The following is a 24,548-nucleotide window of genomic DNA, read 5'->3' as shown; positions in this document are numbered from 1 at the left end:
TCCGCGGAGTCCGCGGTCATTAATAATTCCGACCTGCCAGGCGAGGCAGCGGCAGGGGCAGGGCCGCCGGTTGCCAGCGCCGGCGCCGCCGCGGCCCGCCGCCAGGCCCGAGCGAGCGCGGAAAACCGGACAGGAAGCGGAGCACCGGGCGCCGGGCCCGAAAAGCGCCGGGCCTGGGGTGGCCCGCCTCGCTGGCAGATGGGCGATTGGCGCTGGACGTGACGCAGCCGGGGCGGTGGGGGTGGTGGGGGGTGATCTCTGACGTGGTTCAGGTTGACGAAGGCCAGACCTGCATGGGGTTTTCGTTCCACCTGCCCCCCCCCCCAACCCCCCCCCCTTCTAATCCCCCCCCCTCCACCCAGCACCCGTCCCTGAGCCGGCCTCTTTCCACACGGATCCCAAATCCGCATGAGCGGGGGGACAGACTTTGCTTTGCAGACAGCAGGGAGGGGGTTTATATGTGGTGAAAGCTATTCCTGCCCTAAATCAAGTGTGGCTCTCTGGCAGTGCTCACACCAGCGCTCCATGTGCCCTGAATTTACCTCTCGCGTCCCGTCCCAACGGCTCAGCATGGGCCGGGACCCGTCGCCGTCTTTAAAAAAGCTGCATTGTTTGGCTGCACAGAGCACTCCTGTCTGCGGCATCCAAAATCGAGGGAGTGAGCTGCGGAAAGAGGGTGCATCGCTCACATGTTTATGGAGAGGCCGGGAGGCACTGGAACCTTGGACAAACAGAGGCGATACCGTGTGAATAATGAGAGAGAGAGGGAGAGGGAGAGAGAGATAGGGAGAGAGAGAGGCAGAGGGAGAGAGAGGTTGAGAGAGTAAGAGGGAGAGGAAGGTAGTGAGAGGGAGAGAGATGAGAGAGGAAGGAAGAGGAGGATAGAGGGAATAGAGGGAGATAGAGGGATAGATAGAGAGCAAAGGAGAGGGAGGCAAAGAGGGGGAGAGAGAAAGATGGAGAGAGAGAGGGAGAGGGAGAGGGAGAGAGAGTGAAGGAGAGGAAGAGTGAGAGGGAGAGGAACATGGAGGGAGGGAGAGGGATAGAAAGAGAGAGCAAAGGAGAGGGAGCTTAAGAGGGGACAGAGAGAGAAAGAAGGAGAGGGAGAGAGAGAGAGAGGGAATGGGGGGGAAAAAAGCCTTGAACAGAGAGACAGCTGCAGCATCAGTGAGGCAGGCGTGAACGCTGTGCTGGATGGGGGGATATTTTTAGTGCAGTGGGCCATTATGAGTACGAGCTGCTGGCCACGCTCCGCAGCCGTGGAGCTGAGCTGCTCAGACACGAGCGAGGAATGTGCGCTGGCCAATGGAGAGGCTCAGACACGAGCGAGGAATGTGCGCTGGCCAATGGAGAGGCTCAGACACGAGCGAGGAATGTGCGCTGGCCAATGGAGAGGCTCAGACACGAGCGAGGAATGTGCGCTGGCCAATGGAGAGGCTCAGACACGAGCAGAAGTGCAAGAGGCTCGACCCGGGGGGACCTGCCAGGCGTAGACACGGCGGATGTCGCTGCCATGGAAGGCTCAGAATGAGCGAGAAGTGCGCGGCCATGAAGCTCAGCACGAGCGAGGAATGGCGCTGGCCATGGAGCTCAGACACAGCGGGAATGCGCTAGCCAGGAGGGAGACAGACGGGGATGCTTCAAAGACCATCACCTGCATGTAGACCTGTGGAAAATGCCTGAAATGTTTTAACCCTTAACCCTGTAAGATGTGACATCACAAATATGTGAACATTCTAATGCTCATGGAACAATCTCTACTCATGATTGAAAGCAATGAGTTCTAGAACACTGACTTAGAATTTTGAAAAAAAACCTCATCTTCAAAGGGTTAATTTTTTAGAAAACAAATGTAAGTATCCTGAAAATTCTGGCCAGTTTTTAAGTTGACATATATTTCCAACGATATTCCGACCTCTTTTCGACTCAGATGTACTGTAAGTAAGTATAAAGTGATTTCAAAGTTGAACTTTTTTTTGGATTCACTTTTTGTGCTGGAAGGACAAAGAGTCTGTATTGCCCATTCCAGGGATAATACATATTATTCCAGTGTTACTGAGGCAACACTGACTCTTTTCCCTGCGTAAGCACCTAAATACAGGAGGATGTGATACTTGGGCTGGGAAGCACTATTTTGTATTTAGTTTTTCTGTTTTGGTCTGTCACCATTGGTTACTGCTGAATGACATAAGTTCCTACGTCAGAAACCCATGCATTTTGGCAAGCACGGAAATTCTGCGATTTGTTAACGATTTATAAAATGTCGATGCTGTGTGTTGAGGTAGTCCTGGTGAAATCACAGATGCAGGACCTGGAGAATCTAGGAGCGATGTGGGAGTTCCATTTTCTGCTCTCTTCCTGCTCGGGAAAAAAAAAAAATGTTAACTGGTTTCCGGAGGCTGCTAGTTGTGTCGCTTTTATTCGTGTTTACTTTATATTTTTAAAAAAAGAAACGCAACACGCGTTACGGAATTCACGACATTTGATATTTTTGGACCTCGGGCCTCCCGTGTCTTTGCGGTGCCGCGGCAGCCGAACGCCGGAGACGCTAAATTCTCGAGACGTCTGCCCGGAGAGACGCCGTGTTTGCGCGAGAATCCGAGACGGAACGTAGCGGCGCTCCTTTAGGTGCCGCCGAAGTGCGATGATGTGCTGTCGACAGTTTTTGGTCAGCGGCTGTGTGTGGGTTTAGGATGACGAGCCGCTCTAAAGAATCCGCCAGTGGTCTGCCAGGAAGCCGAGCCTACAGAACGCTGTCTGGGCCTGACTTCCCTTCCATGAAACACTCAGTAAATAAACAGCGATGTGTCACCTGCACGGATACTACAGCGGCACTGGGCACACACGCACGACACACACACACACACGTACTGTACACGCACATGTATGCACAGATGGCTTATGGAAACACACGTGTACACATAAACACAGACACCCGCACACACACACACACACATACACAAACATGCACACACATAAAAACTGACCAACATACACTTACACACACGCACACACACACTCACGCACACACACACACACACACACAAGCACACAGACATACACAAACACGCACACACATAAAACTGACCAGCATACACTTACACACACACGCACACACACACACACTCACGCACACACATACACAAACAGGCACACACACACAAACACGCGCACACATACCCACACAAACACACACACACACACGCGCGCGCGCTCTCTCCCTCCCAGCCTTCCCCTCGAGGTCCTCCGGCAGATGTTGGGCATTCGTGCCGGGCCCGGGGAGCGGGAGGAATGTGGCAACCTCGTAACGCACCTCCGATTTTCCGCTCCCGCTGCGTACACATCCCATTATCAATTTTATACGAAAGTCGGAAATTCCTTTAAAGACGCGGGGCTCTGGCCCCCCGAGGGACGTCAGCCCGAGCGGTTCTGCATTCCTGCCGGCTGTGAGTCTCGGGTCTGCAAAGAGGCCCTCTGTCCAGACGTCTGAAGGTGGCCCCTCCACGGCCACTTCAACTGTAATATTAAAAAAAAAAAAAACTGCTTCTTCGGTATGCTCCAGCCAGTTTATATCACCCCCCCCCCCACTGCCCCCCCCTTTCCGAAGTCTGCTGGTGGTGTTTGCAGCTCAAGGTGAAATGTCACCTTGAAAGATAAATGCGCGTGTTTTTGCGGGGGAAGAAAAGACCCCGCCCACTCCGGCTTTTTGAGGTGGCTGTTAAAATTGATTTGCGGTTTTATTCTCTATATTTTACTATTTATGTCAGTTGGTGGTGCGTAAAAAAAAAAAAAAAAAAAAAAACTCGGCCGAATGAAAAATACTAAATTTAATTTCAGAGAAATACCTCTTCAGAATGGTTAAAAGCCCAGAGGAAACTGTATATTATTTTGGAGTGTTATTTGAGGATGTGTTTTGGACCGTTTGCAGCATGAACAAAATGTTCTTTACCAAGAAGGGATGTGGAAACCGCAACAATGGACATTCAATTATACCGCTGCTCTTGGTCTTGGCTGTGATGGATGGCCTTTCTGTGGCCGTCCCAGGAAACCGGCTTAAATCACTACCTGTAATGGAGAACTTGCGATGCAGACGGTGCTCCACGCAGACTGACGGTGTTGCCCCTCGCTAAAGTGATATCGGGTAGAACGAACACTGACCCCAGCAGTACATTTGATTACCGAAAATCTACAGCGCGTGCAGATCAACTACAGGTCATTTTTTTAAAAAACAGTTTCTTTTAAAATACATGGGTGCTGTATGTTTGCATCGTAAAACAAAAAAAATGTGCTTGTAATTCAGATTCTTAGAGGTCCAGATACACGCCGTGGATCTTAAACCAAACTACGAAGTCAGTGCAGGGGTTCCCAGAGTTTTCTGGCATTCCTGGGAAGTTCCTCGTCTCCAGACGAGCGTCGACGTGCTAGCGGGAATCTCGCCGCTTCCATATTAACCGGGGGACAGTTCGGCGGTACAGATTTGGCTCCCGCGCTGGTGCCAGTGTAATAGGATCCCTTCGGGACTGTAAGGACCGGGGCTTGTTGCACTGCTGGTTCCCTGAAAGGGGGCTTAGTCACACCTAGCGGGAGGCGTCCATGCACTGTGGTTACAGGCCCTCCCTGTATCAGTGCCTTGGCTGCAAGCAAGGGCCAGAGATTCCACATCCAGACAGCGGGGAAAAGGCTGGCTGCATATTTTCCCCTCTTCCATCTTGGGGATCAAAACAGCTCAGGCGCACTTGATTATGTGCTTTGTTTATTTGTTGATATATCCCCTCCAACCTCCCCACCCCCCTACACATTTGACCCCTATTTATTCACTCTTCCATACACGAGCACACACACACATGCATATTTATACAGACAGGGACAGACAGACACACATGCATATGCACTCAGATGTGCGCACACACAGTTGTGCTCTTGCACACACACACACACACACGCACACACACACACACACTCCGTGGATGATGAGAAGGCTCTTGATGGGAGGCAGTGGTGACTCCAGTCTCCCTGGGGACGGTGGTCTGCGGAGCCTCTGTGTCCCTGTGAGACAGCAGCTGCTGTCATTACGTAAGCGCTGTCAGACCGCATCTCCTCACTCCTCAGCACCGCTGAACGGACACCGAGCCGAGCGCCCGCTTGCCTGTTTGTGTGGAACCTTTTTTAACCCTTTGAAGAGTAGGTTTTTTGGAACGTTTTTTCAGTCAAAAGTCAGTGTTCTAGAACTCCGTTGCTTTCAATTACCCAGTGGCGATTGTTACATCAGCATTAGAATGTTCAGTTAAGAACATTCGGATGCTGTTATGCCTGATTCGCGTTGCTTAGCAGACAAGGTGACAGCCGTGGGACAGGATGCTTGGGCCATCGTTCATATTCAAACAAAGGCTTTCCTGGTTGGTAGCGAGCACTACTGTGTCACTTGATATGCTAATACGTTTTTTTGAAGGAGATTTGAGTCTGCCATCCCAATGTATTTTTAGAAGGGGGAAAGCCAAGACTGTTACTGACAGTGACGGAATCACAGTACAGAAAGTACCATAGTGAGGAAAGTAACCCCTGGCCGCCCCTGGGGGGGGATTCATTAAATGGTTGAGATGGCCCTGCTGACTGCACCACACAGCACCTCCGACTTCATATTTAAATGCGCTTACTGGATTCAGTCAGAATTTCTAACATTTTGATTGAAATTTTCATTTAAAAAAAAAAAAAAAAGAAATATATTTATTGCTTCACAATTCCATAAGGTTCGGCTATTGGAATTAGCTGTCGGTTATCTTTCTTCCAGTATCTGTTAACAGGAGCCCACAGTAGCGTTTGGTGTTCTGTTTCACAGAGTAACCCGTTCGGTTTGCGCTCTGTGAATCGCCGGGTACCCCAGGCCCCTCGCTTAGCCCGCCGTGAAATCCGCCTGGGTCGGTGACGGGGGCGGCCGGAGAACACCTGCGCTGGCGTCTGGCGGAGGAAGCGGGCCCTTCCACACAGGGCCTCGTTTGTGCGGCCGCCGTCCCAAGCTCGTTAATCGGATGGGGGGGGGGGGGGTTTATAATTGGGCTTCAAATCTGTTTTCCTTCCTACCAGCCCTTCTTGCTGCACATGTTTCGGAGCGCTCGGGAGGAGAGCTGGCAGCTAACCCCCCGGCTCGAAAAAAAAGCGGCGTGGAAGAAGTGTCTCATGGGAAACCGGGGCGGGAAATATAAATATTACGCGGCGCACCGGGGCTGCGGGGTTCGTCGTCACGAGACGGAAAAAACAATTATCCGGCGTGTTCTTCAGTAAGCTTCTCGAGGAGTTTTATCTGCTTAGCTTAAGAGAGAAAAACAAACGGAATTATCTGAGCCGTCGGTGCGTGCGGTCTCTCTCTCCTGCGATCGGCGTCGCCTCTGAGCTGAAAGCCGCGTGCTGGCCACCTCAAAGGGCCTTTCTTAACGAGCTTTTCCACAAAACAGATTCGACCTGTTATGACAGACGTGGAAAAAGGAAAAAGAGTCACTTCATTTTCCCCTTTCCTTGGCAGGGGCTAAGTGACGGCTCACGACTTGGAAAAATCCATTTCAAAGGGAGTGAAAGACAGAAAGAAACAAGATAAAAAACAACAACAACAAAGAAAAAAAACCATCAGGGTTTGTGCCGTTCGCCTCTGTTCCATGGGTAATCTCTGGTCATAGCAAAGGCTTTAGCCCAGCTCCTCTCTGTGTCAGGGAGCGTGTTGTTGTTGCTGAGTGAACTGGGGTGGAATTTGAGTCACTTTCCTCCAGTGGAACTGTGCGTTTCCGTCTGCCAGTCGGTGTTTGCTGACGCCCCCTGGGCCCCGTGTCTCGTGCGCTCTGCTCTGGTCCAGGAAACCCCGGGCTTGTCCTGGGAGGTGTTAGCGTCGAGCCCCCCCTTCGCTTCACAAACATGAATGAAACTCGTTTTTTCCCTCCCTTTTTTCCCCCTGCTATCTCTCCTCAGAGGGGAAAAGTGAGCGGGTCCCTCGCCGGTCCCTCGCTCTTGATTGGCTCCCCCGGGCGCCGCTGCCTTTGCGCTCGACGGCGACACGGGGCGGCGGCGCCTCCCGTGACCACTTCCTTGACGCCCGGCTCCGCGTTGCTAGCGCGCCGCGATGCGCGCGGAGGAGCGCCGTTGCCGGTGGATGCGTTGCCGGGGGGAGTGAAAATCACATTACGGCAACGATTCGGCAGTCTACCGAGGCCCCGTTTGCTTTTCATTGAAGAGTAGCGCTCGATTCATTGCTCTCGAGAGCATAATAACATTTCTCATGGCCTTTCTGGCGCGAGTGTTTCCACGGACTCACAATACCCCGCTCGTGGTGATATAGAAATCGTCCTTCGCCACCATTTTTTTTTTTTTTCTCCACTCCCCGAAGACCCGAGAGGCGAGATGCGTGTAGATAAAGAGACAGAAGGGCTTCGTTTGCCGCCCGCGGCTTTCATTCTCGAAATAACACGCATATCGGAGGAAGCTTCCCGCGTACTGACGCAGCTGGTTTTTGTAGCAGTTGAGCTGCAGTGATGAGATTAACGTCTCTGGAATTCTCTTCTGTTTCCTGTTTCAGTCTTTCTAGGGAAAATAAAGGTGATGAAACCATTAATCTTATTTAGTCACTGGAAACAATAAAAAAAATAGTGAAGTGTACATAATTGGGTGTTTGATAACTTTTCAACTTTTTCACTAAATAAATTAAATAATAATTTGAGAACGGTGTATCGTGTTTACTCAGTTTCCCTTTGTCTAAAGATCTGAAACTATTCAGTGTAATACATGCAATAATGAGGAAATCAGGATGAGGTAAATCATTTTTCACAGCACTGTGTATACTGTAGTTGTAGTAAATGTTCACATGTGAGGAACTGTGAAACTGTGAAAATTTTGGTTGTATTTGCCTCAGTTTTCATTGCAGCTCCACAGTGATGTATTATATTTACATATAATTGCTTGCTTTGTGGGGCACCAAAATCATTTTTGTGGGCAGTACTTTGGGATGGTAAACTGTGTAACTCATTCTCATATCTCGAAAGTTAATAAAAAGAGTAGCTTTTTTTAAAGACTTCAATTACCCCTTTACTAAGCACTTCTCATAATCTAAGCAAAGCACATAGCACATTGGGAAGCCATGTGCTATGTGAAATGTGAATACAATTTAGTGTAATAATCAATGTAAATCATTTGAGGTTAACAAACAGAAATACAGAAAGCAAGTTAAATACGAATAGAATGACCACGCTGAGCACAGGCTTTGAAATGCTGCTTTGAAAGGACATTTATGCTGGTTTTTGTTTTTCTGTGTCTGGAAGGGAGTCTTCATTAGCTGCCTCTCACAGCTGTGGTAGCCACCCCCCTCCAACCCCCCACCCCCTCCCCCCCTCCTCCCATCACATCAGTCTGGGACGAGTGAAAACCCTCTTGTCTTTTTGACAGATCCCAGGAGGTGGTGGCCATAAGCAAATTACACACATTGGCCCAAAATTACGAAAATATGTTTAGGGTGGTCAGGTTGTTTTCATGCTTTTCCATAAAGAGGATTTTTATTTCCTTTTTTGGTCATACGGTCGCCATGGAGCCGTGTGTGTCGCTGTGCTGTGTTTGAAAGGAGCCACGGTTACGGAGTGCGCCGCACATGCTCGTTCTGGAACAGCCGACGTCCGCTGCAACTTACGCCAGTGTGACCTGGCCCACTGCAGGCCCTTATCCGTCTGTGTGACCCCAGCGGGATTGTGGGGGTCTGTGTGGGGTTTGCGACACCCGGCCTCTTCCCCCCGCTGCTCGGAGCAGGGTTAGGGGGGGTGTCCTGGGTGCTGCAGGGGAACGGCGCACGCCGTCTTGATACTATAACCTCAGGCCTTCTCTTTGCTTAAAAAACAGGGCCTCTCCGTTCCCGCTCCTAACTGCGCTCGGATGTTAGCGGGCGGAGCGGCCGGCGTTGAGTGCGCGCAGGAGGCCCCCGTCCCGCTAAGCGCGGCGGCTGACCCCTATGTTCCACCGCCGGTCCCAGACGTCATCCTGGGCCTGGATACAGTCCTCCCCTCCTCTCACAGTCTACCGTGCAGTGGAAGCCCAAAAGGGGGGAGGCAGACCCTGCTGTAATGATGTCACTCTACAGGGCCCTGGGACAGCCAAACAACATCTACGGTTCAACAGTTCAGTCTGAACCGGTTTGAACCGGAACGCTTCTGCGTGGCTGTTGCGCGATTTCACGTAAGGTGTCGAGGGTCTGATGTAATAGCTTCTCTAAACGGTACGGTACGGTCAAACGGAACCTTCTGGATCCAGAACTGAGACGCCCAGTCGCTGAGACGACGCTGCTGGCCAGCGGGGGGTCTCATAGCGCTGGACTGTTTTTTTTTTTTTACCGCTAAATACTGTACAGCCGCTCCCATGGTTCTTATCGATGAGCAAAACAGAAAGTGGCTCTCACCTCGTCTGTTTTGCCCTTTGACCCAGAGGGAGGCTATAAACGCGCGGTTGCATCAGTTCGCGCTGCGGCAGGGAACTGGGGAATACAGCGACGGAGAAACCCCCGAGGGCTACGGTGTGCCGTGTTCGTGCCCGTCATAAACTCAGGGCGAACCGTGAATAAGAAATTCTTATCTTTTTTATGCTGTGCGACTCGCAGAGCAGTAAAGATCACTCGGATTTATTCATTTCGTTATGAATATCCGGAGCCGCGCGGCTGTTCGTTTCAGCCTTTCGGCTTCGAGTCTGTCGTTTGTTTGCTTACGCGCAGCGCCGCGTAGTTGGACGATAAGGATGATGTAATATCTACGTCCTCAAATTCTCGTCCGCGAAAATTTTTTTTTTTTTAAATTTACTTAGAAAATAGGTGTTGTTCAGTCAGGAGAACTCCCTGTGTTTGTAATGCATGTTGTTAGGTGTGAGGTTATTAAACACGGTACAGCACAATGGCTTGGAGTCGGTCCAGCTCTTTTGACTAAGCCATTCCTTTCGAGTGGATTAAGATGGCCGTTGCATTTCCAGTTATTTGGGTGAGATTAAGGGTGGCACATGTAATTAATACGGCCCGTGTCAGCGCGGCACCTGCGTGAATAGGCCAGCGCATACCTGCGCTCTGTCTATCGTGACCGTATGGCGTCACCGAAAACAATAAGAGTTCCCCTCCCGCTCCCGAGACAGTGCGCACGGCGGTGGGGCCGGCAGCTAACTCTTTCCCTCTCCACCCTCTCCCGGGTGGGGGGGTGGGGGGGGGGGGGGTTGTGGTGGTTGGGGGCGGCGTGTCGAGAGGGCAGTGTGCCGTAGGGCGGCCCGCGCTGTTTCAGGGGTCAGGGGGCAGGCCGGAGCCTGCGGCGCGCGTTCCCGTGGCGGCAGAGTCACAGGTTCGGCTTCGTGTGCTAATTCCAGGGCCGGCTTCATTTGCAATGGAGTTTTTTTTAATTAAAGAAGCACATGATGTGCAAACTGATGCCCATTTCGGTGGGCGCTCTTTTTTGAATGGGGTGTTTATAAGCCTGGGTTGTCTGCGCCCCCCCCCCCACCCCCCAACTCCCCCCGCTGTCAATCGACACGTTTCCAGAGGGACGTTATGAAAACAGGAGAATGTAGTGGTGCCTTGGAGGGGGAGGTGGTGGTGGGGGGGGAGTGGGAGGGTGTCATACAGGACCTGGTATGTGTTGTTGTTATTCTGCCTGACCCTCACAATTACCCAAACCATAAAGCTTCCATTTCCAGCCTGCAGGACTGCGCTTAGCGCACCAGCAATCCCGCTCGAGCGGCTCACTGCTTTTTAAAATCCCCCCCCCCCCCTCCGAAAAAGCTGCACAGAATGTGGAGGGATGTGTGTGTGTGTGTGTGAGAGAGTGTGTGAGAGAGAGAGAGAGGGAGAGGGAGAGAGGGAGAGAGAGAGAGAGCGGTGGAAGCTGAGCAGACTGGCCTTGATTGGTTTCGCAGTCTGACTCAGAGCTCGTTGGGTTGTGTAAGGCGAGACTCGCTGCACTATCGCCGCTCTGGAGCCCCTGTTTTTCTGGAAGAAGAAGTGGGAGAGACAGACAGAGGGAGAGTGGGAGGACGGCACACTGCCCCGCGCAAACCCGGCTGAACTCCACGACCCCTCTGTCCCAAACCACATCGCTCCCCCCCCTCCCCACCCCCAACCACTCCCCCCCCCCCCCCCCACCACCACCCCGCCACCGCCAACCCGCTGTGAGAGGCAGCAGGGAGAGGCGGCGGGAGAACTTCGCGACCCGTTGTCATGGTTATTACTCTGCCATTGCGTTTCCGGCGGCGGTCCGGGGGATGCCAGTCGCAGGCCGTGCCCGAGGAAGACGACACCGGCAGAGGAGGGACGAGGAAATGATACTGATTATCTCAGCCCCGAAGCGCCCGGCGCTGGAATGACACTACCAGAATACTATGTGATTAACGGCCATTAGCTGGTCATGTGGTTGCTATTTGTTTCTCCCAGAATCCTGTTTCCCAAACGCAGCCCTGCGTAGTGTGCACCTGCTGTACAGTACACATTACGCACCGACTGTTTCCTCAATCCCCCCCCCCCACACCCACCCACCTCCCACCCCACCCCCCTTCCCGCCCGTCAAATGGGTTATTTATAAATAAACATGGAAAGTCTGAGGAAAGAACAGGCTTGGCGGGACCGGCGGGATAATCGCTGCTTTGTTTCAGAAGGCACGCGGGGAGAAGAGCGCGCGCCTCACTTCCTCCTATTTTTTGCGCTCGTGGGAAAAAGGGAGGTCCCCCGGGGGCCCGCCGGTCACATGACCCGACGTCGCAAGGCGAGGGCAGAAGCAGCTGCTCCCCTGGCTTCTCCTCTCCCCCCCCCCCGCAAAAAAAAAAACATCCCGTGACGGCGGTGCGGAGATCCAAGGCTGGCCGGGGCTGTTCTTCGCATCTGCCCCCCCCCTCCCCGCGTCGAGCGCCCCGTTCCAGGTCTGCTCCGGAGTCATGTCTGGGTCGGGTCTCTGAAGATCTCCCCGGCCCATTGTTTTAAAAGGTGTGCGAGAAGAGGCACGTCTCTCTCTCTCTCTTGCTCTCTCTTTTTGTTCTCCACCGTATATCGAATGAAATATTAGGATAATTCAAATAAAATGTGGCAGGCCCCAGTCAGGAAATCCACTCAGGCGATTTCCCGTCACTGGCGAAAGGGGGTAACACGACTCTCGACCCGTCGGGGGAACAGTCACCAACAAAACAATAAAAAAAAACGCTGGATTGCTGATGTCATGACCGCAGCTATTCACTGGATTCCACACTGATGGGCTCATCTGTCAGCACTGCTCTTTCCATTAAGCGCCCTGAAGTGTGTGTGCGTGCGCGTGTGTGAGTGTGCGTGCGTGTGTGTGTGTGTGTGTGTGTGTGAGAGCGAGGTGGGGTGCGCTCCAGCCAGTACAGCTGGGGAATGGGGGGAGCAACAGGCTCCTCTGATCTATTTGTTTGTCGCTAAAACATCCGAAGATGAAGCGAATGGCTTCTTTTTTTCTTTTTTGCTCTGGATAATTTATCGGAAACCGCCAAAAATCTTTCCCCCTCTCTCCCCCTCCCCCCACCCCCTTTGTCGATTGCATCATTTTTCAAAATGTGCTATTCGGTTTCCTTCCATAAATTTTTTAAGCCTCCCCATTAAATGTAAGGTAATTGCATTGTCTTTATATGCAGCCCGAAGCCAAGGGGCTAATTAAAGCAGAGGCGTTAAAAAAAGGCGAGGAGTTTAGGCGTATTTATTAAGTAGACTCATATTAATTATGTAAGACTTTTGAAATGAGAAATATTTTATAGAAGGCGAATGTTCCGGTACCACACCAGCTCACGGCTGCTGTCGACGTCCGCCCAGAGTCGGGGGGGGGATGGCAGCAAGGTGGCTTCCTTTTTTTTGGGGGGGGTCTTTACGCGGGCACCTATCAGGCCGCCTCTGACGCGAGGACCCGCCCGGAGCCGAGCCGGGCGCTTAGTTTCCCGCCACTAACTTAATCGGGCCGCTTTTCATGGCGGGCTGTTCACGGCGGCCAGTTCGTTGGGGGGCTAAGGGGGGTGGGGGGGGGTGTGGGCGAACACGCTGTAGGAGAGCTGAACGCGGCCGGGCGGCAGGGTGAGGGAGGGGGAGGGGCCCGCCTCTCGCCCGGGCCGGCGAAAGTGGCGAGCGCCGAGCAGGTGCGTCTGACAGGGGCTGTCGTCTGTTCCCATGGTTTCCTGCCCGGCACGGGAGCGGGGTGTCGGCCGCTGACGGACCAGCTGGCCCGAGGCGTTCTTGCGGTGTGATACATTTCGCTTCCTCCGCCACTTCAAATGATCTCGCTAACTTTCCTTTATTACCTACCATGAAATTTTCATTACCTGGATAGTGTGGACCTGGAGATACGGGCCTACTGCCTGTCTTCAGTGGGTCCAGTCTTAAAGCAGAGGACAGAACAAACATAGCGCACAGTATTTCTTCTACTGCACATAATACACTGCGCATTCAAACTAACAATCCGAATAGCAGAGACCTGGAGTGCGATATATTCGCTAACTTCCTGTAATATTGTTGTGCTGCAGTCTATTTTACAGTAATATAAATATGCGTGTACACATCATTTGTGTTGTCATGGCAATACTTATGTAATCCAGTGGAAAATCCAGGCTTTCTCCATTCCTCAGTAAGTCTTTCCACTCCTTTAACTGAAGTAATTGATCATTTCCTCGGTAACAAAACAGAAAACTGTTAGTGTTTAGACAGAGCTTGCCTTTGTGGTGCATTCACATGAGAACGCACTGGGAAGCCTAGGTAAAAAGCATGACAGGATTTTCCCTTCTGTGGTATTTCTCCATAAAAATACTACTGTGGCACATGGTGCATATTTGACTGAAATGCATTCAGTAGTGTGTGGAATAATAAGACTTACTGTGCAATCATGTAAGTAGGGAGGCAGTGATTATGGTCTAGACATGATATACTAGCTGTGGTTAAAGTATATAAATTATTGGCACTTTCATATATTGCAAGCCTCAACCAGAAACGCAATGTAATTATCTAATGTAAAATGCTTATTGTGATTTATTGCACATAAAATTCATGTTGTGACTAATAAGTTGATTTATACAAACCGAGAAATGCCATTTTATATTTTCAGCATGCATTTTGATTTACATACTAAATTATTCCCCTGGCCTACACTAGTCATGGTCAGTCTCTACTTGTGCTACAGAGCTTAACAGGTTCTCCATGGAGATTCTCCAGTGATGGCTAAAAAAAAATGCAGAATATTATTCACTGAGGACCATGGTTATCGTCAGCATCCTTAATCACAATGTGATTTCAGGCTAATAATAACTCTCTTCCCTCATGAGCAAAACTGCACTCTCCACAACGAACGACCACTCACGTCACTGGCTCTGGCTGCCCGTACAACAGCCTGTCATAAGCTGCTGTCAAAATAAAAAGCATCTTCTTCCCCCCCCCCCAAAAAAAAAGTCCACCTCAGATGTTCTTGAGTGCTTGTATGATATGCAGCATTCATGATTTATAGTAGAGGTTGTTTGTGTGGTTGTTGTGCTCTGTCTAACAGAGCCCAGGTTGCGTATACTGTAAGGTCTGTTGAAGGTGAAGTATTGTCCAGATACTCCCACTATCCCATCCCTGTAAAGCACAGATGAATGGAGGAACTATTCCTTATTTTGCATCGATTCATTATTGTTTTCTCCCCAACAATCGCCGTTAACACTGAATGCTCGTCCTCCGGGTTTCTGCAGAGCTGGAACAATGAGGTGGCTTCAGAGAGCGAAGACTTAAATGTTCATGTTTAACTCTGGGGATTTGTCTCTCAGTTCAGCAGTTCCTGACATTCTAAAAGAAAACAAACAAATGAGCAAACAAAAAAATCGGCGAAACACACAGTGAAGCTTTTTCATCCTTGCACCCCGTGCGGCACCCGTCAAGTGCACATGCGTGACTGAACAGCAGAAAAGTATTTCTGAACCTCAGATATGCCACATATCACAAAGAAATGGTCTGAGGAGCACTAGACTGTCAGCACGGTGTTGCTATTTCTATGCCATTAGGGTGATTATTATGTATATCATTAGGGTGAATTTTCTTAAAACACAATATCCTGTGCACAACGGTGGATCTGTACTCAGGAATAAGCACCCCATCTTGCTGATGAGTTATTAAACCAAGGCCCTAACTCACTGTGGTCATTAAAGATCCCATAGCACTTATCACAAGGAGGAGGGGGGGGGGGTTGGGTGGAGGAGGTTCCCTGGTGCCCTGGCCAAATTCCAAATCGGGCTCTGTACAAATCTGCCCATCTGATCTTCCCATAATTGACTAAATAACTCTGTCCCTCTCCACCTTCGCCAGTGTGTGGTTGGTACTGGATGCAAAGATGCAATTGGTGCACAGTGGTAGCAGCTCACCCCTCCTGCATAACAAAAAACATTTTGAGATCCACAAAATTTATAAATTCCATTATTAATAATAATAATAATAATAATAATAATAATAATAAATAAATAATTTTAAAAAATGACAGCTTCCTTTGAAATGTACTTTATCATGTATGTACTGTATGTTCAAAATATTTTGAAAATGATTAGATGAAATTTGTTTTGAACATCCTTCTCATGCCTTTTGTTCACATTTTATTATCATTTTTTTTTACATTCAGTTAAATGAATCTATTTTAAAAAGAAGATAATAGCCCTTAGAAAGGTCTGGAATAAACAGGTTTTCAGGGACCGTTTTCCTGGCTGTGTGTTGGAAATTGCTGCCACAGCAACCGGGTTCGGTTCTGGTTCGATGCGGGTTTGTTGAGGGTTCGGTTTGGATTCGGTGTGGGTTCGGTTCTGGTTCGATGCGGGTTTGGTGCAGGTTTGATTTGGGTTTGGTTCGGGTTTGGTTTGGGTTTGGTGCGGGTTTGGTTTGGGTTTGGTTTGGGTTCGGTGCGGGTTTGGTTTGGGTTCGGTTCGGGTTCAGTTCGGGTTCGGTTCACTGCACGCAGCGTTCCCCACCCCGGCTCTTCTGGCAGGCGGGCAGACAGGCGGACGGGCGGACGGACGGGCAAGGCGAGAACGCCAGAGAGCAGAAGACACATGGACAGGCAGCATGCTCTGGGGATCCTTATGTAACATATCCTCAGCAGCACTCAACTGCGCGTCGAATCAGAATGCCTGTCTGCTCCGTGCTCTTTATAGACGCTGCCGCCAAGCGACGGCTGCCCCCACCCCCCCCCCTCCGCGATACAGCAGCACCTGTCATTGGGTAGAAACACTCGCAAACTTGCCACGAGGGGACTATCTTTACACTTTTCTGAAAGAGATGCAGATGAATCATCGAGAGCGATCTGAGTGCCTCGTGCGAATAGGTCTTCACGCCAGTTATTTTGGTGTTTTTTAAAAATAATTCTGATCAATAATACATTGGCACTTCTCTCTCTAGCCTCTCTCTAATTAGTCAAGTTTGCATAATATTGGTATTTTTGTTGTGCTACGGATTGTGAACAAGGGAGAAAGCTTTATTTTTCCCAGAATCAAAAGGAAATATTTGCCTTAACCGGTCGGTATTAACGGGCACCGGTGGCGCGGTGGAGAGCGGAGTCTTCGTGCGCAAGGCGAGCAGAGAGGAGAGGTTCTTTGCTTGTGTTTTAGCGGCTCAGGGCCCATGGGTTTCTGCTAATTTAATTTCTCTAAATTTGTCAGCACGGAGAGATTTATGGATTGCCCGTAGTTTGTCATCGGAACTTTCTCGGAATGATTAAAGAAATCTTTTTGCGAGATTATCAGCCGACCTAATTATAATTAGGTCTCGTCCTTTTGCAGGATGATAAGATTTGTATAATTTGTCAAAAGCTGTCATCGAAAAGCAGAGCATCCATCTGACCTAATGTAGGGGAGGGCGAGTCGGAAGGCACCCGCTTTGAATCCCGGATCTGTTGCAACCGGCGAGCCCTTTGTGTACCTTTTTCTTTGGGAAAGAGGAACACGAGGATGCCAACATTCCTCAACCAGTTTTTCGCAACACAGCAGGTGCCCTTCCACCCTGACTCAGACAAAGAACAAAGCAACACATTTTCCATGCTGGACAATCAAAATTTGAATGAGTCATATATGTTAAACAGAAAAGCAAAAAGATTTTTTAGAGTTAGCAGACTCAGTGACTACTGTTGCTTCTCAACCTATACTATACCCTATACTGGAGCGTCAGAAAGCACAAGAAAGCTCTCCTATTTTCTTCAGAATTCAGAGGGTGAAATCGGCAGCACCAGGAACCATTACAGGTGGTGTGGACATACCCACAATGCATTGCTCGTGGAACAAAGGAGCATAGGCTGGGTTCCTTTGAATTGTGGTTTCTGGTGGTGACCTGTGGCTTTTCATCGCTTTCAATGGTCACATTGAACATTATGTAACGCTGTAGTTTTTTGCCTGACGGTGCACCGATGAGGCACTGCCCTCCTTGGAAATGCTCCGCTGTATTACCTTTTTGTCGAGTCAGATCGCTTTTGCAAAGGTCTGTTTCGGCAGATGTCGCTTCTCCAGGTCTGTCAGACAGACATTGCAGGTGGGGCCGGTTCTCCTGCCTGCTGGCTCATGAAAACGATTTTCTATCGCAAGGCTTTAATCGACTGAGGACAGGAGTCCTGCTCCTTCTCTTACTTACACGCTCTATCCTTGCTTTTCTCCACAGTGGTCTGCATTGTCTCAGAGGTCTGGCCGAGGAGTCTTTCTGATCGCTGATTGGTGCGTCTCACCGCACGCCCCCGGAAAGGCCGTGAAGACCCGCGCCTGTCAACAAACTCCCCGAGGAATCGAGCCTGGCAGATCGTGCCGGTAAGTTCGCGAGGACGCAACGACCACCTGACCTCAAGGGGGCGCTGCTCTCAGCGTCACTCACACATGCGTGGCAGCGAAGCGCAAGTAGCGGGCGGAACGCGTGCTGAGGGGGATCACACCCGCCGGCGGCTATATTTTTAGCTCTGTGGTGGCAGATTTCAGATAAAGGTCACAGCTGATAACATCTCGCGTTGGTTGGTTGTGGTGCGCCCAAACATTCCTACGTATTCGCAATAGATACCTTTCACATAAATTGTCTGTTGTCTTAGGCGTGGGTGGGTTTGTTCCTATTTAGCAGGTTTTGGTTTGGTCAGCTCTTTGTAGAGTGCTGCGCTGGTTTATTTTTTTCTTGGTGTTGCACCTCTAGCTAGCTTCCGTCACAGGCATCAGTGCACGCCTTCGCTTTGTAATGCCTCTGTTCCTCCGGAGATATGCTGATACAAGAGATTTTCATATCGTTACTCAGGGACAGCGCTGGTATTGCACCAGAAAGGAGCCCTGAATGAATTTCAGCCGAAGAACGCTGTGCTTCATATCAGAGCGGCTACCTCAATACGCTGCCCACGCCGCCTGACGTCGCGTGGTTTTCTGAAACAGGAATAGCAAGAGATGCGTCTTCACTGTACATCTTGTGCTCTGTATTAAATATAACAGCATCCTCAAATGACTTTTTATGCATCAATTTCACACTGTTGCAGTTAACCACTTTAATATCCTAGGTGGTTAATGGCTTGAGGTATTACATCATATTTAGAACGGCTCAGGCTGATTTAAACCTGGAAACTGGTACTGCAAGTCTGGTTTTTACAAGATTCTCTCAGACATCAGATTTTCCCTCCAAACCGCCATCGTATATTTCATCCGTAATTGAAACAAAAGACCAAAATTGATTGTTTGTAAGGATATCCACTAAGGCTGTGGATAGACACCCTGCTCATGCCAATCATAAGCAAAACTGTTAACCTTGGACAATGACTAGAGTCATTTATTTGGTCTACTGCAGGAGCGGGAAGCAGGGGCCATCAGTGGCAGATGTTTAAACTGTTCCACTCCCAAAATCAGTGCTCGCTGCCTCCAGATGGTCTCCCTCTTGTTTTGCACCTTCCCTGTAAAGAATTTCAGTGGTTAAATGCTGGGAAGTTATGAGGTATACTGTTCCACAGGCTTTCGCCAGAAAGTGTACTATACCCTGTTACACACACACACACACACACACACACACACACATACAGCAGGTTTGTAAAAAAGCTCATTGGTCAGGGGTGAGATTTGGGAATGACATGCAAAGTGCCTGAACATGAGTTAAAGCCTCTTCCAAGGTAGACACAGCTGAGACGACCTTAGGAAGCGGCTCTTTTCCTAAAGTTACATGGTTTTAAAAGTTAACGGCTGGTCGCAAATTTTATGTTTGTATAAAGTTTGGCATAGATCTTGAAGTTCTAACGTGGGGCGAAAAAAAAGAGAAAAAAATTTATATAAAAGATTACAGCGTCAATGAAACGTACGGCTGGAAGTGGGTTAACCGGCGAGAGACAATTAATCAGTGCTTCTACAGCTGCTTCCTGATGGTTCTGCAAAATGTTGTGGAAAATTTAATGAAGGCTAGCTCAGTAATGGTTTCAAGCTTACCCAGTGGAAAATATGACAGTCTTTCCATAGACAATTAAGACCAACATGAAGACTTTTTTTTTCTTTCCCTTTTTCCTTTTTTTCCCCCCCATTCTCTTTCTTTCCCTATATAAGGGGGTTGTGATATGTTTCTTCCACTTCTAAATGGAAACATGGTACAGTAAACAAGTGCAGCTGTGGAGCGGGAAAAGGCTCGAGACTGGGCATTGTTTGGGACTCTGTGAGAGAAACATCCTAAGTGCCCCTCGCTGCCCTGAGTCTTATCCCCGCCGAACAGGCTGCTCCAGCATGGCAGCGGTCACAAGCGTCACGCACGCTTGCCCGTCGCCTCGCAGGAAATCCCGACGGACGGAAAAGGTTGTGCGTGAGCGCGCTGGAAGGTGTTTAGCATCGTCTGTCAACACCACTACCCCCACCCCCACCCCCCCCAGTTGCCCTTAAACCTGCCTGGAAAAATGCACTTGTTTTTGTTTCAGGGAGGTTTATCAGCGGAGGCGCGTTTTTGTTGATGCCGTTTCCAATTACACGGGCATCCCGGTAACAGAGCCCTTCGAGGCTGCCCCCCTCCTCTCCACCCCCACCCCCTCCCCGCCCGTCTCACCAGCCTCGGTCTCCTAAAAGCGGTGAGGTGTCTGCTCCATTACCTTCCTCCACCTCCTCCCGGTCACTCGTTTGATTGGTAATTGTATCTCAGGGCGGGGACGAGGCCCGGACCGAGCACGCGCGGCGTCCGCGTTAAGCATGACCTCATGCGGCCGGGCGCTGAGGCGCTGTGGCTTTTCGTTCCGAAGCCTGCCTCTCGGCCGCACGCCCTGGGGCAGCACCGAAGGAGCCCCACAGACTCAGAGGAGGGGGATTAAAAAAAAATAATAATAAAAAAAAATTTAAAAAAAAAGCACAGACTGGTTGCCTGGGAAATGATGTCACCTTCTGTTCCCGATCGCGGCTTTCCAGCGTCTGCAGACAGACGGTCCGGGCCTCATTCATCTTCGAGCCGAGCCGCGGGGGGGGTACTGGAGGAGGCCGTGCGTCTCCCTCCTGTGAACCCCCCCCCTCCTCCCCCTCCTCCCCCACTCTGAGCTGTGGCGGTGCTTTTCATCTCCGGGTCCCCCGGGCGCGCTGATTCGGAATTCCGTCGCTGCTTTCGCCTTTTCCGGAGGGACGAAGCGCGTCCCTGTCCCAACGCGCTAATGCTCCCTGGACGGGCGCCAGAGGGATTCGCATTTCTCAGGCCCTCCGCGGTGGAACGGACAGGCATTTCGAAAAAGGCGAAAAAACGTGCAAAAGACTAGCAAACGGTGCGTCGCTAGGGTGACCCTGCAGTTTGGCATTTTATATAAAACCTGGAGCCTTTTGAGGAACAGGTCTACAAAATGAATACTAAACATTGCCTGTGGTCTGTTGCCATTTGCCCTAGTCAACAGTCACAGGATCAGACACGATGACAGTTTGGTTTAGTGTCTTATGTTAAAGCTGTGACATTTTTAATAACATGACTTAAAATCTGCAACGATTTTTTGTTGACATATAACATGTGATTCCATGCCTCAAAACCATAACACAACACAAAGGAACACAACATTTTTTTCTTCTTCCTCCTCTCTCTGGCACGGCTGTCAGATCAGGGACCTATTGTCTGCACGTCAGGAAGTCCAGGCTTCCCAAAAAGTTTTTTTTTTTTTGTCGCGCTGCAACTTCCACCCTCGAGCCTGTGAATTTTCCGTTTTCCCGTACGGTCGTCTGTTCGCTGCGGCCACTCGCGCACCGGCGGGACGTCGAAAGCTAATGCATTTTAACAGGTGTCCGCCGAAAAAAAAAACCACTTTGCGTACCGTCGCGCCCTTCTGTTTTGGATAGGCCCCGGCCCCCCCCGCCCCACCCCCCCGGCCCCGGTGCTCTACTTGGCCGATGCCAGCGGGGCAGGGGGTGGCGGCGTTGCGTAACGACAGCCCTTTCATAATACGGCTCTCTGGCACCGTAGCCCGGTAGCATTCATGCTTTCTCCGCCCACGCGGGCGCTGGTCACCCACACTCTCTAGCCTGTCTCGAGCTGGATGTAGGATGCGTCCCACGCACACGCTCTCTTTCCAAGACTAATATACGCGCGTGCGTACCCATGGCGATAAAAATACCTCCCTGCTACATCCTGCCACTTCCGATGCACTCGGAATATAGGACGGAGTTTTAAGGCCAGTTCCCGCCCACGGCTGGGACGCTTTTAAAAGAAAGCATCGATTGATTTCCTAGGCTACCTACCATTGTTTTCAACATGTGAATGTTGGGTGCATAGACTTACAACACATACTGTATATATGCAAATGCCATGTATGTCTATGGAGATTTTTTATCTAACAGTGTAAGAATACCCAGCTTACTATGCATCCATAGTTGAAAACAATTTATTGGCAGAATTTTCTATCGCAAGAATATAATGCACAGGATCACATGTTCTGAACTGTACATTCAGTTATAATTTTTAAGAGCCTTATGAATATGAATATATGAATGCCTTGCCTTGCCTGGCATATGTCACCAGTCTCAACATCACCTAGCCAGGTATTATCAGAGTTCACGACTTAGTATTGACTCCCAAAGCTTTCTATCGAAAGCTAGTAATTAAAAAGGCACTGTATTAATACTTTACTAACGCAGAGAGCCGGGCGAGTTGCTTTACTTGGCGCGCCTCTTACTCTTTTGCATGGGCCACGTGCACTGGGTGTGCTTTATCATGAGACTCCTAATGAGGAGTCGGTGTGACACTCCAGGGGGCTGACTCGCTAAGAGTCCAGGCGATGCTTCCAAAAAAAACCTGCTTACAGGGGCTGAAAACCAACCAGAAAGATGCCTCGTGAGCAAAAGGAGGAACCTAAGTGATAGCCGCGGCAAGCAAGCAAGCGAGCAGGAGAATTTCAAGTTTTCAGGAAAAGTATTTTTAGCTGAAGGGTAATATTTAGAAACGTCTGAGTCTTCAACTTTTCCTTCATCTGACATTCTCAGAAATTGGCATGCAGAGAAGGAAATACTAATACATTTTCTGGGAAACCAAGATTTTCGGATATATACTGTACGGTTGTGCCCACTGGAACTGTACTTTTTGTATCGCTAATACTTTTTAACTATGAATGTAAGAATCTGTTTAGCTTTAATATGGTTTTGCTTATATACAGTACTTGGTGTATTAATATACTGTAGAACAGAATCTTATTGTTGGCAGCTGGAGTTGGAACTAGACCTTACACTCATATGCCATCTTTAAAAATGATTTGAAATAGATAGAAATTTAAAACCACCTATCAAAAAGCTCTAATAATTATGTATCACTGCATTATCTCAGTGAAATTGAATAGCTATAAAGCTGCATCCAGAGCATATTAACAACACAGAAGTGATTACAAAATAAAATGTTTTGTCAACCAGTTTACTATATACAGTAAAATAAGCACTGCTTTCCTAGTTCTTGCATAAAATACTATAAGGTAAGACAGTAGAAGTCTAAAGAGAGCAACTGCTTCGCCAACATGCACATATAAACACTTTCTGCACTATAGCTATTAAAATACTACAGAAAGACCTAGTCTGGATGTGGCCCATATTCCGTTTCTGACCCACTTCAGCTGAACACAATATATGACCATTTCTTCCCAAAAAACAAAACAAAAAAAACGACTTTTTTGTGGGATACTACACCTCTTTTTTTTCAGACTCCGTTTCCCTTTTTGCCAGTTGATAAATTCTGTTGAGGCAGTAAAATTCGGTCTCTATCACTAATGAGATGGAATGGCGGCAACAAGGATCTAAGGCAAAATAGATTGGAGAGCAACCGCGTTTCTTCCACTCGGTAACTTACAAGAGACGGAGTGCTATTGTCTCGATCTCTTGTTTGTTTTTCATTGGCAGTTAAAAAGTAATGTCCTCCCCGAAGCCAGATAAAATCCAGTATGTATTTCAACACCCAGTGGGGGAGGCAGGTTTCAGTCAGGGATCATGAAGGGCTTTCATTGACCGGAGGGTCCAATCCACTCCCAGGCTTTGTTACCATAAACTCTGTAATTACTGAATGGAAACGATTAGCAGCGTTTTCAATTATTCAGGATCTGCCCTGGAAAGGGGACGAGGAACCGTGCCGCTTGTGTCTGAGGAAATGAGAAACGACCCGTGTGCCTGCCTGCATCCTCGCAGTGAAGTCACCCGAAGAACGGGAGCTAGGTGTTACCTGATCTCCAAAATGTGCCACCCCACACACGGTTAGACAGGCTGTTCCTTCACCAATGTTTTTTTTTTTTTTTTTTGGTAGAGTATGAATCAGGTCCACCGGCCTTTCTTTGCAGTCAGTGTGTTGACATTATGTGCCTACATTAATTTGTATGCACTGAGCATGCTCATGTGATGAATCTAAGATGTAGATTCAGTGCTTCATAGAGGACTGTTGAAGCTTACATAAATTACACGCATTTTTGTGTCATAAAGTACTTTTTTAAAAGAGGAAAAACTGGAAACTTTTGAAGTCGATGCAATTACTTGTTTATTGCTCTAAACCTTTTGTTAAACTTTGGCAGGTTTAAAACAGCAAAGCAGTTGATAATAACAGTGTTTAAGAGCATGACTCAGAATATTTATAGGTCATACTTTGGCAACACTAGTTCATTTTCCATGTCTGTTTCGGTTTTATTTATAATTTCTTTTATTTTTTTTTACAATGTGTGTGTCCCACAATGAACTTTCTAGAAAAAAGGCATTACCACTCATTTCAATATATATGCAGACTTTTTCTTACATAGAGTCTTGTCTTCCACTGTAAAATTAGTCCAAATGGTTTAGGATTTTAGAATTATACCATTTTAAATTCTTTTCGGAGAGATGTACCACACACCATCTATTCACACACAGCTAATCCCCTCTCCAGAATCTGACTACAGAAATGTGAAGAGTATAATCCTCAAATTAAGTCAGAGAGTGTGTTTCTATTTTCAAAAAGAAGGCCCTTGTAAAGGGCTGCTCTTTCCTAAACACAATGGAGATGTTCGTCAATGTGTAGGGCTGGTGTGGACCTGGGATAAGAGCAGCAGCCCACACACTCTCCAAACATCTGAGAAAGCCAGAGACACACAGGCCTAATGTTCAGGAGCAAAATGTGCTTTTTA

General features: G+C 49.0%; 1 protein-coding gene across 3 annotated transcripts in view; it reads left to right on the top strand.

The window, feature by feature from the left end:
- The window catches only part of hivep2a (HIVEP zinc finger 2a), a 73,974-nt gene that overhangs the window by 33,682 nt on the left and 15,744 nt on the right, over window positions 1-24,548 (top strand). For all 3 annotated transcript variants that reach the window (XM_064340166.1, XM_064340167.1, XM_064340168.1), the window contains one exon: window positions 17,633-17,775. The gene's annotated coding sequence lies outside the window, so the exon portion shown is untranslated. The remainder of the gene's footprint in view (window positions 1-17,632; window positions 17,776-24,548) is intronic.

Source organism: Anguilla rostrata, chromosome 6 (genome assembly GCF_018555375.3).
Source record: "Anguilla rostrata isolate EN2019 chromosome 6, ASM1855537v3, whole genome shotgun sequence".
Taxonomy (NCBI): domain Eukaryota; kingdom Metazoa; phylum Chordata; class Actinopteri; order Anguilliformes; family Anguillidae; genus Anguilla; species Anguilla rostrata.
The sequence above is the reverse complement of the archived record's forward strand: the minus strand, read 5'-3'. Positions and strand labels throughout refer to the sequence as shown.